This window comes from Ambystoma mexicanum, chromosome 11 (genome assembly GCF_040938575.1).
Source record: "Ambystoma mexicanum isolate Mex_15411 chromosome 11, UKY_AmexF1_1, whole genome shotgun sequence".
NCBI lineage: Eukaryota > Metazoa > Chordata > Amphibia > Caudata > Ambystomatidae > Ambystoma > Ambystoma mexicanum.
The window spans coordinates 1,277,546,428-1,277,559,080 of NC_090934.1; positions in this window are offsets into that span (position 1 = coordinate 1,277,546,428).

The following is a 12,653-nucleotide window of genomic DNA, read 5'->3' on the forward strand; positions in this document are numbered from 1 at the left end:
GGATCAGAGTAATTCCAGTTGTTATGCTTGGAGGCAGGCTTCATGCAGATCCTCATGACAGGCGCTAGGATGTCCAGGGTGTTGGAGATGGAGAGGTGAAGGTTAGTAAGGGCTGTTGGTGTGAGAGTCAGTGGCTGGAATGAGAGGGTCAATGAAAATGGCAGCAAAAGCAGCAAATGACACTCGCTTCATCAGTTGAATGGCAGAGAAGGAGACTGGCAGTGCTAGCAGAGGCTTAGCTGGGGGATCCAAGAGATCCAAGTGAGAGGACAGGAGAGCATGGTCAGACCAGGAGAGAGGCATGGTCAGAAGGTTAGAGATGGGGATGTCAGCTGAGATGAGAGCATCCAAGGTGTGTCCAGCTGAGTGTGTTGGAACAGAGGGAGGAATGGTAAGGGTAAGAGAGTCATAGATGCCTCAGATGAATCCATTGGCCACATCAGGAGAGACAAGGTGCATATTAAAGTCTCTGAGGAGGGGAATCTTGGAGGTAGAGGCCAGGATAGAAGAGATAAAGTCAATCCACTCTGGCAGGAAGACGGAAACTGGAACAGGGGTCCTGTAGTTGGTGACAAGAATCAGCAAGAGGATAGGAGAGACACCCAGCTTGCAGATGAGGCATATGAAGGAAGAGTAGGATTGAGTGGGTATGACAGTAGCAGGGACCCATTCAAAGAAGATCAGGGCCACTCCACCACCAGACTGGTTAGGCCTGGACTTAGAGAGGATCTTGTAGCCAAACCAGTGACAGAACAGGCAGTGAACCATGTCTCAGTGAGCGCCAGGATGACAAGGTCAAAGTCTTCAAGAAGGTGACAGATGTCAGAGGAGTGTTTAACAGCAGAGCGAGAGTTGATGGTAGCTAAGTGAAGCTGGTTGCCACCTTTGAATGTCTTTCGAGGAGGGGCATAAGGATGTGGTACACCGTTCGCTAGTGACAAAGGGGCCGTGAGCTAACAGAAGGAGGAGTGGCAAGGGAAGAGTGGAAGTTGATGAGAGATGAAAGATGCCTATCGAGAAGGAGGAGGTTGGGATGAGAGCCCTCAGCCAACTAAACATTAGTTTATTCTTACAGATATTATTACAGTACTTCGAAGTGGGAAAACTAGCATCACATATGATATACAACATAATATTTTTAAACCCAAATTTTGAGCAGTATAAAATATGGCTGTTCTATTCTAGCCATGACATCATGGCAACTCTGATTTTATTGCTATTGCTAGCTTATTGTATTACCATTAGAACATGTCTATTTTATCATTTTATTTAAACTTGTATACAGATCTGACCCTATCCTTGGAGCACCCTACAAAGCCCAAAAGGGCAGAGATGTAAAAGAAGTTGCAATATTTTCATAGCATCGTAGAGAGATTAGGATGGGGAGGTGGTCTTGCTGGTTAGGTGTGCGGAGAGAGGTACGCTTTGAGGATTTTTTGGAAGGTGATGATGGATGGTGCGGCACAGATGTTGGATGGGAGTGTCTTAGAAGCTCTTGGTGGCTATTGGGTGAAGGCTTGTTTTTGTATGCAGTTTTTCATCCACAGTGGAATGTGAAGAAGATTCTGGTTGGCTTGTCTGATGTTCGTGCAGGTGATGAGTTTCAGTTTGTTATGAAGGTAGATTGGGGTTTTGAGGTGGATGGTCTTGTATAAGCGGCAGTCCTTTCAAAGTCATTCTCTGGGGTATTGATAGCCAGTGGAGCTGGGAGAGAGCTGGAGCACTGTGTGATTGTTCGTGTAGTTGGAGAATGAGTCATGCTGCTGTGTTCTGTATGGCTTGCAGGGAAGTGAGAGTGTTGTTGTGGAGTCCAGTGAGGATTGTGTTTCTGTATGCCAGCTTCGAGAGCACAAGTGCGTGGAGTGTGGTATGGAAGTCATCAAGGGGAAGGATGAATTGTATCATGCGTAGGAAGTGTACCTGTATATTGCATGGCTTAGAGGTGGTGGATGTGTTGTGTTTGGAGGATAGATGGAGTTGATGTTGTAGCTTAGGGACTTGATTGGTGTGGTTAGTAATGTGTGGGTTGTGGGGTAGGACAGAAGAAGGAGACCGACCAGGGCTTGTCATTTCAATAGATGTTTATTTAAAATCATAATAAAATGCCAGACGTTCCCTTTTCTAAGCGTTTTGCTACCTAACACAACTAAACTAGGGTGCTTGTTATCCATTCTTAAATCCAAAGTAAAAGTCTGTCCTCTGTCCAAAGCTAAACTGCACTGACTCTACCATTTAGCCAAAAAACGAAAGACCAAGAGAATGACTCCCTTCTCCTGGGATTGCTTTCCAGAAAGTAATTTTTAGTATTGGATCTTCAAATAGCCCTTAGCTATTTCTTGTACTAGTTAATTCAGTTCCCTTAGGGAACTTCTCCATGCCCCTTTCTTAATGTCTCCTTGGTTCCTCAAGTTCCTTTCTGTAGGTGCTCTGGCACCTGAATATACTTTTACTCTGTTCCTTTCAAGGATAGTTGACAGTTTTTCTGTTGCTGACACCAGTTTCACCAGTTGTACACCTTCTCTTTTATCTCTTATTATGATCTGCTGTCTTCTTGTCCATTCACTGGGATCTGTGGGAAGTCCCCAGTGACTAGTCTCCTTACTTTTATGATTCTTCTATTCACTGGGACGAGTAGGCTGAGTGTTAGAAGGGTGTAGAGGTGCACTCAATTTTAATAGGTATTTTTACAATTGATCACAGGCTGAAGTCAATAAGTAAATTAACTTCCAGGTGCTCCTTGTTAAATCCGTGTTACCAGATATAATCAATGAAAAAAATGATATCAAAATAGTTAATGAGGGATTTTCCTCTTAATAACGTTAATCGCATTCCAAAATACACAGATCTAGATATCCAGCGCACGGAGACCAGTTACCAGGAAGAGCACTCGTAGGAAGTCAAAGATGTTATGTCCCTAATATTAGCAATCAAAAAAATTGAGACAATGTTGACACCTAAATATAGAAGTTATGCTATCTGCTCGACAAGTCACTGACTCGAGTGCTCAATTTATTAAATGCAGGTATCCAGCCTATAAAATGATCAAACCATTAGACCAACGTCTCCTACATGAATCAGAATAATAGTACAGAGTAAAAATACGACCAACGACATCAAGGATAATTGTGTGATCACAAGCTACATTAACAGGTATGTCACAGAATATAATGAGATGACAATTAATGCAACTCAATTGCCAATTATTCAAGTTCTATCAATTATTGCTAAGACACTCTAAATTAATATTCTTTAAGCAAATCCAACGGTATGTCCAGTGACCTGGACGACTTATTAAAGACAACTGGTATCCTCCAAATTACTTGTGTTTGACTCACATAACAGACGCTAGGTGAGTGAACACCCATTAATGAATGCAGTTATAAAAGGAGATTATTTGAATGTAGGTTGCCTCCTAGTGGGACACAGTTCAATTTAAGCGACTTGTTCCACTGGAGACCACACTCTATGTGATACTCAACCCCGTAGTAATTGAGCGCTTCTATTCACAGAGATCGTAAATGATAACAATCAGAAGATTGAAGAGCAATGTCAATAGACAGGCTCACCTACAGGTTAGTGCAGAAATACTGATCAGTCCTTTCCAAAAATGCAAACAAATCCAACTTGGCTTATTTCACTAAAATATTATTTATCTCTCTTAAATTTACAGAACCAAACTTTTCCAGATATCTATACCTGAATAAGAGCTAATGAGCCCGGAATGCGTAGTAGCAGGTAGGTGGACATTTAGTCCTCAAACACTAGTTGAATTTCTATCAAGATATCAGGATGTCTATTGCTTAATATATTTATACTTTTGAAAATTCAAATGTATTGCTAAGAGAATCCTTTGTTTTTGAATCTTGCAATCAGATTTATTCATTAATGGTTTACAGAGTAATGCTATGAATTGCTATGTATTTTGAAAAATGCTTCCAGTATCAATTTGAATTTTTTTTAGTATTGTGTGATCTATGTATTCATACAAAAACTTTCTATGGAAAATGAATTCATGTTTGTGAATATTTAAAAACTACTTGTCAGTTGTAACGTGTGCCCTTGTTTGTACGTCATGGTCTTACGAGCAGGCTGAGTCATTGAATGCTTCTCTCTCTTCTCAATATTTTGCCATTCACTTGGACAAGTTGGCTGACTCCAATTGTTATATTTGTTTCTCTTACTATAGCGAATATGATTGTACCACTATTTATGTGTGGCTCGCTTCCCGGGTCTTCCGCTCTCCCCGTTACATGAAATGCAATGGGGCTGCGTCACTGAGTCGGCACTCACCTTCCTAGTTTCTCCATGGTTCGTCGGGATGGCTCTCATGCTCACTCCTTCGCTTTCTACTGACGCGCTTCAGTGTTGTTCTCTCTTTGTGGTCTTGGCATCAGAAGGGTTTTCGACTCTTTCTCCTTTCCAGCCACCACTTTTCTGTGGCAATTCTCTCCTGGGACCTCCATCAGGCAGGTAGGCTATCCCGGTTACTTGCGGTAGCTTGGGCACTTCCCAGCCACGCTTTCCTTCGGCCTCACCTGGATGCCCCTCCTGGAACTGTTATTTAACTTGCAGACTTCCTGTGTGAACAGTGCAACTCTGGCATTTCCTTCTTCCAGTTGTTTGCCTGCGTGGAACACAGCATTTTCTCTTGGTTCCCAGCTCCCCTTCTCCAGCTGGTTCAAAACTCCTGGATCTCTCTAGCTCGTTCTTTCGCTCCTCCCATTTTTAAGCTGATGCTCTCGGGCTTCCCCAGTTTCTCAGGCTAGTCCTTTCTTTGTGTTGGAGATGTACTCGTTATACCTCCTTTGGGTTTCTTCGTCCCAGTAGCTAACAGGTACTTATTCTTTATCACACTTGGACTTGTACTCGTCTCAGTGTTAGGCAAGTATTTACCTTCTGCAAATATATCACAAAAACAGATGTAGGAGGATTCTGGTTTTCTGTCATCTGGTATGTTTTATTAGAGTTCTGAGTGAGATGAAAAGGGAGTTCCTCAGAACAGGAGTCTTGTCCCCAGGAAGGAGTCTCTCCCTGTGAGTTCCCACTTGCTGCCACCCCTTGGGGAAATGTTGCATAGTGGGCTCATCACCCTAGTCTCATAAGGAAAGGTTCCCCCGTAGGGAGAAGTGACTGAATCCTGCGATTCATCACAGTTGTGAGTGATGAGTCTTATGATCCAGGGGTGCGGTATGGTTTGTGCCTGGGGGGACACAGATGAGGAGGTATTCTGTTTTGGATGGGTTGAGTTTGACTCGGTGGGCACTCAGGTTGTGATGATGGAGAGACAGTGTCTGAAAGTGTGGACTTGTGATTGGGCCGAGATTTGGAAGTATTTCTTTGAGACATCTTCATATTGGTGAAAGAGGATGTTGTGGCAGTAAAATTCTATGGCGATCTGAGTAAGTATTGTAAGTTTCAGGTCCAGTGTCTGGTGTGTTCCTTAATAACTGAAAATACAATTAGGGGGAAATCGGGTATAACTAGGATTTGCGGGGGGCAAACCTGACATGTCTGAATCAAAAACAGAAAGAAGCTCCCACGCTGGTAGTAGGTTTTAAGCACACAACTGGCTGGATACTATTGGGAATCTCACACTTTTGAGAACAGTTCAAGCAGAGGCAAGTGGAAGTTCTATGAGAATACAACCTGACTTAACCAATAATCCTGTTAAAATTAATAGATTTTAATAAAAATTGTAATTGCATAAAAACAAATACATGAAAACTAACATCTAAAAACTGACAAAAGTGACAGGTGCTTCAAAAAGTGCTAAGTGCTAGTCATTGAATAACTGACAATGTGCAAAGTTTGCAAATGATCTGTATCTCTTCTCTGAGATACTATAGTGACATCAAGTGTGCATGTAAACATATAAACAATTTCAGGTACTTGTAACCTTAACTCTTTGTAAAACAGCAAACCACACAATATGTAGAATCAAAGACCATCATTATATAATGACTCTGATTTAGATGCATGAGTCAACATATACCTAAAGTGCATATGTTATGATTAGTACTTGTCAAGATACTTCTCAGTAGTATCTGTGAATACCCTACATGTTTCGTTTCTTTAGCCCTTCAAAATAGTAATAGGAACTTCTTCAGGGGAGCGTTAATAAAACATGCCAACCTCCCTACAGATCAGATCAGGTCAAGGCAATTTCCATCATCTTGAATTTAGGGGGTGATGCCATTGCCTGGCATACCGTAGTACTCAGCACAGACAACACTATACATTTGCATTATGCCACTTTTAGTATGGCCTTCAAGTTTGAGCACTGTTAGATCACTCAAGCCAGGGAAGAGGAAGTGCTGACACTAAAGTGGGGTATTATTATTTGGCACCTCCATCAGAGAGTAGACAGTGAAATCAGAGAATTATCACAGAGGTTCGCTGCTCCAAAGAGTTGCAACAAACAGTCTTTCAATATGGTCAAGATGAAGAATTGTAGGATGCTTTAGTCCAGGTTTACCCACAACTGGTGACCCTCAAGGTTAGGATCAACGTTACTCTGGTTTTGGGCAAGAGTATCCAGGGTTGGGAATCCAGCCAAATATGGACAGCAGGTCCACTAGGGTTCGTACCTAGTCATGTAGGAAACTACACGCCCACCAAGATGAGAGCCCCAGATCGATGACAGCCAGAAACCATGGAGATATACATAGTCCATGGACCCCTTACATCAGATGATTGCTCTGGTGAAGACAAGATAATGTATTCATGTACTGAAGCGACAAAGAACACATTGTATGTTCTTGCTGTGTCTTCCGATAGGGAAATGGGGATGCTCAGAAATGAAGGGAAGTCTCTTCTGAGCATAGATAACTCCTCCTGAAGTTCACGGGAAACAAATCTGGATGGGAAGGGGCCTGTTCTCGCTCATGTGTATCAATCCACACAATTATTCGGAACTGACCAACCACTCTGCGTCACCGCTGTAGTTGATTCCATGGCCTTGGGAAATTATCTGGAAATTCATTATCTACAATGCTCCATTCCTATACTCCTAAAAAGCAGAACCAAAACTATTCATTATGTGGATGGTGCCACCATAGATTTATGGATGTGAATCTAGGAACATCAGCAATCCATTAATTTTTATTTGATTCTTGGATCCCCCAACTCCCAGTGATTTTTGGAATGGCCTGGCTCGCTCGACATAAAACTGTCATCGATTGCGTGTTGCACACAGTCCATCTGCTCCATGAATACTGCCAACAAGTATGTTGAATGGAAGCCTATCAGAGTTCCCAGCCATTGGATCAGTTGCATAACATGGGATTGCCACTGAGGATCAGATCCCAGGAGACTACCAGGATTTCACTGCTGTATTATCACCAATGGAGCTTAACACACTCCTGCCACATTGCCCAAATGATTCTCCCCTCAACCTCATTCCAGAGAAGCGGATTCTGTGCGCACTGATTTATTCTCTCACAATACAGAAGGAACCAATCCTGAAAGAATACATATTCTGTCCTCTACTTTCCCTGCTAGTGCACCAATCTTCTTAGTGAAGGAGAAACCTGTGGATCTCTGCCTGTACCTAGAGTAGCAAGAATTAAATCTCATCACAATAAAGAACTTGTATCTACTGCCATTGATTCAAGATCTCATAATGCAAGTCTGAAATTCCAATTGGTTCACCAAGTCCGGCTACGGGGCGCTTATAAACTAGCACGCATAAGAGCAGGGGTCGAGTGGAAATCCGCTTTTAAAACCAAATTTGGCCACGTTAAATATACTGTCATGCTCTTTGTTCTGGCAACACTGCGGCAAGCTTCGAGCAATTCATAATGGATGTATTTCGGGCATCTGTGGACTGTATATGGCGGTATATCGGAATGATATCCTTTTGTACTCACACGCCATTCATGATCATGCACAACACGTATGGGAGGTCCTACAAGGATTGTGAATGAATTCTCTATACGCTAAACGTGGAAACTGACTGTCAGATCTATTAGTGTAAGTTGTGTGTGTGAAGACTGTCATGAGACAATGACCTGGGATAGAGCCTTGCATGTATTCATTTGTTCATCTTTGAGTTTTATATAGTGCAATTGCAAGGGGCAAAGGAAACACTCAGCTACTAACACCGAAAAAAGGCCAACAGAACATACTGTTGAAAACTATTTCAAAGAAGTGGAACGTATTGGAAATGGGTATTTGTGAATGGACAATAAGCGGAGAAAACCCTCATAAATTGAAGTGCGGGTGAATTGTTCCTTTAAGATCTAAACACAACACCTGACTAGGATTGCATGGTTTGGCTTACGTTGGGTACATGCGTGTGATATAGCAGGGAACCCTTGCGAGCATTCTTGCTACCTTCTACTCACTTGGTATCTATTCAGTGGTGACTTGTGGAATGTTGAACTGGAGGAGTGCAAATGTATGTGACTAATATACGGGAATAACAGAGTTCAACGAGGGAGCCTAAACCAAAAAAGGGGTGTTTGAAGTGGTTTTCCTCCAGAGAAAATGTTTAAAATAATGGGTTAAAGTTGTGCATTTTCCAGCACTTTCTGTGAAAAATTGCATAAAAGGACACACACTTTGCAATCAATTTTGTATGGTAGCACATGGAAAACCCAACAGGTGCAAGTCACCAACAGTGCACAGGACAATTTACCAATTAATATCATTATGCATTTGCCCATAACATATGCCAGTATATAAAATATATTCATGCTGGCTGTACCCATACATGTTAATGCATACTGCACCAATATTTGCCATTATTACCATATAAGGACCTACAGCCAGTCAAAAATGGCATGCCACAGAAAGATAGTATATCAAGACTGGTTATAACAAGATAGGCCAGTCTAATATGCAATCACAGCTATGTTTGCTTTTCCCTTGATACACATTAACTGTGCATCAAGGGTAAAGCAAACATGATAAGTGTTCTTACCTGGCTAGACTGGCCTACATTGAATGTAGACCTAGGTCAACACTTGTCACGTTTGCTTTATCCTTGCACAATAACTGTGCATCAAGGGTAAAGCAACCATAAGTGTTATTACTTGGTTAAACTGGCCTACAGTGGATGTAGGTCGATCTAGTCAGGTAATAACACTTATCATATTTGCTTTAACATTCATGCACAGAAACTGTGCATGAAGGGTAAAGCAAAGATAAGTGTTATCACATGGCTTGACTGGCCTACATTCAATGTAAGACAGTCTAGCCACGTAATAACATGTGTCATGTTTGCTTTATCCTTGATGCATGGTACTGTGCTTCAAGGGTAAAGTAAAAAGGAATGCCATGCCCCCACCCCTAGATTTTCTAAATGTAGGGGTGGGAGATGACACACACACACACACACACACACACTCTCTCTCTCTCTCGCTCTCTCTCTCTCTCTCTCTCTCTCTCTCTCTTTCTCTCTCCTCTCTCTCTCTCTCTCTGTTTCTCTCTCTCTCTCTCTCTCTCTCTCTCACACTTTCACCTGGGCATTCCTTGCATGCACGCATTCATAAAAGCAAACACCTACATACATACAAATCATACATTCAGAAAAGACTGGAAGTGTATTTTTCCTTCAATAGCATTAGGAATCTATTTCCTTTAACGAAATGGCAGATTTCTCTACAGCCCTTATGGTGCAGTTAAGTGCCAGCTGCCTCGATATTAATCTGGAACTCTTTTGAAACATTGAGCACGCGTCCACAATGTGCTGGAGAAACCGGAGCAGTTGGGGGACCTTTCCGGATTCAACTACTTCTATGCACGATTGGCCATGAGTACCAACAAGGACAACCAGTCCTGAAGAAAACATTCCCTAAACGGGAGAGGTGTTGAAACTAGGAGGAATGGGAATTCAGTTACACCCTTCGGAGAGCTCCTTCAGAATCCGAGTGGGTCCCGCAGCTGTCTCACCTAGTAGCCTTTTAGATTGTTTTTATGTGTGACACTTATGTATAGGTGCTCTGACTGTGGGTGATTTAGTAATATTGACCTACACCTTAGAGTGGCAGAGGTATTTGTTCCCCCATTTACTTTTTCTTTCCATACATTCTTCCCGTGAGGATATTTTGGTGGATATCAGCAATCCATTACAATCAATAGCACATTGCACATTGCACATAAAGAGGTTTTGTTTATATGTATGTATATTGTGATGTTTTTCAAATTATGCTTTTATTTTGTGAATAATGTGTTGTCAATATAATTACAAGCCAGCTATGGCGGCTCCTAAAAAAGAAAAATAATGCTTGAATAGATAGTTATCCTGTATTCAAATGACATCCTCATTCTGATTTTGTACAATACATACATACACATTACATTAAAAAAACACTTACCCTACCTGCATGCACCCTCAACATGTGCCACCACAGAAAGAACCATATGGCCCTCCCGTCCACTGCGCAACGTAAACACGCTGATTAACTGTTGAGGAATCCTTTCCTGTCAGATTGTTTTCAGATGGAGGGTCTTCACAGCTCCGCAATGTAAACACTCTTACTGACAGGCGATAATGATAATGATGTGTTTATTTATGTAACCCCTTAATCCAAAGCGCTTTACAGAGCACATATTTGCATACAGTATCACCCAACCGAAAATGCCACTCAAGGGAAGGGGCAGCCGGGCACTCAGGCGAGGGTGTGGCACCCCCAACCCACAGTGGCAGAGAGCCACTGTATCTACTTCCAGTACATAAGTCTCCCTTGACTTGTTACAATTTTGAGACTTGGGATAGACCCAGAGGGTGCCCTTCAAAGTTCGGTATGTTTGCTACCTCCAACTTAATACAAACTTCCCTACAGTACCTTGGTCCTTTGTACAAAAGCAAGGACTACGGAATCCAACCAGACTCCGCCATTCCCTTGCTCAGACTGGGTGAATTTTTCAGGTGCAAGGAAAGGATGTCCCAATTTCCAGTTTCCAAAGCCCAAGTCTCTTCTCCATTCTCAAGGCAACCCAGGCCTTCCCTCGTGAATTTGGCAAATCCTGCTGACCATGTGCCACCACTTAGGTCTATCAGTGAAATTGACCAGATTCCAAAGCGTATGTTATCAATGCATTTTTGTCCCAGGGCAATGCTTCCCTGGTGCAAACAGGGCATACTATTACCATTAGGGCAAACACTGCTTGACTGCAAAAATGAAGTGAAAGAATATGTATTTTCACTAGGGCAATTTTTGTCCTTGCGTTAATACCATGCAAAATTGACGGGTTCGAAGTTTTATGAGAACCCCTATAATACTGCTGAGAGTGACTTGCAAAACATCTCATACCTTTAAACAATGAGGAGTGTCAGAGCCTGGCCTTTTGGGCAGACAAGGTTTTGGAATCATTTTATGCGCTCGTCAATGTTGCACAGCACAACCCTTCCTGTGGTTCACAGTGGACTGCATGTCCAGAGACGGTGAAGGGGTTCAGCTGCTGCATGAAGGCAGGGCAAGGGGGAGTGGCATGCAGAGGAAGCTAGTGAAAGATGCAGGTTGTATGGAGTGATGGGGACAGAGAGAACAGATGCAGAGGGAAGGGGAGTGGGCCAGTTGAAGCTGCGTCTGAGTTTGTGGGGGCACATTTTAAAATGTTTGGGAAAATCCATCTGAGGTAGCTGTGAGGTGCATAGATTATAATGGAGATATGTGCATAACGTCAACTACTTCCAGCTTCCTTCAGTGGCAAAATCCTTGGTAATGCAATAGAGGGAAGGCATTAGCATAATTGACCTAAAACATTTGACCGAAAACATTTGATCGAATTTATTTGACCTTTTATTCGGTCAAATTTAATTACATTTATATATGGGGGTGGGTAAGGGTATAGATTAGGTTGCGGGGAAGTGGGAGAGGAGGTTGCGGGGGTCTCCCCCCGTATTTTTGACTGAAAAAAAGTTCAAATACATTTGATCAAATGTGATTAGGTCAAATTTTGTAGGTCAAATAGACCCAGACTAGAGGGAAGTGGTGAGTAGCTGCAGATTATCACGTGACAGGTTTATTGGCCTTTGCGCAGCAGAATGAAAAAGCAGCAAGCAGTGTGCTGAAGCCCTACTAACTAATGATCAGTCAGCCAGTTGCTAATGTAGTTGAAACCCGGAGTAGAAAGGCAAGAAGGTGACAAGCAACAGCATTTTGCTGGCTACTGCAAGGCTGTGGTGGGTGGCCTGAGGCTGCCAGCAAAAGTGCAGCCTCTAACGAGTGCACTGTACAACACTCATTTCATTTACTGATGAAATAAGTTATCTTGCTTTATGATAAGCCTGCCAACATTGGGACAGCAGCTCTGGGCCCACTGAGGCTTGAGGCACATTTCAAATGTAAAGGTTTAAAGGCCCTTGGCCATCCCTGGAAGTGGAGATTGGGTTGGATGAGAAGTGAAGAGAAAGAGGGAAAGTGATGTATCGTGTCTCCTGCAGGATCTACCCTGGGCCAGTAACAGCAAGGGGCAGGACCCAGGCTGACCCAGGTATGTATAAATGGAACACGTTTTCTTGTCTTAGTTACAGGTTCAGATCAGAAAGTAGGAGAGATAAGATCATTAGCTTCTACCCTGGTTCCCTGCCCAGCTCCAAGTCCGCAACCGTCAGTTGTGGAACTTCCAGGTGCCCCCAACACTCCAAGCTCCACTAGATCATTCTGCAAGGCCCCTGCACTCACACAGACATCCTTAATCACATA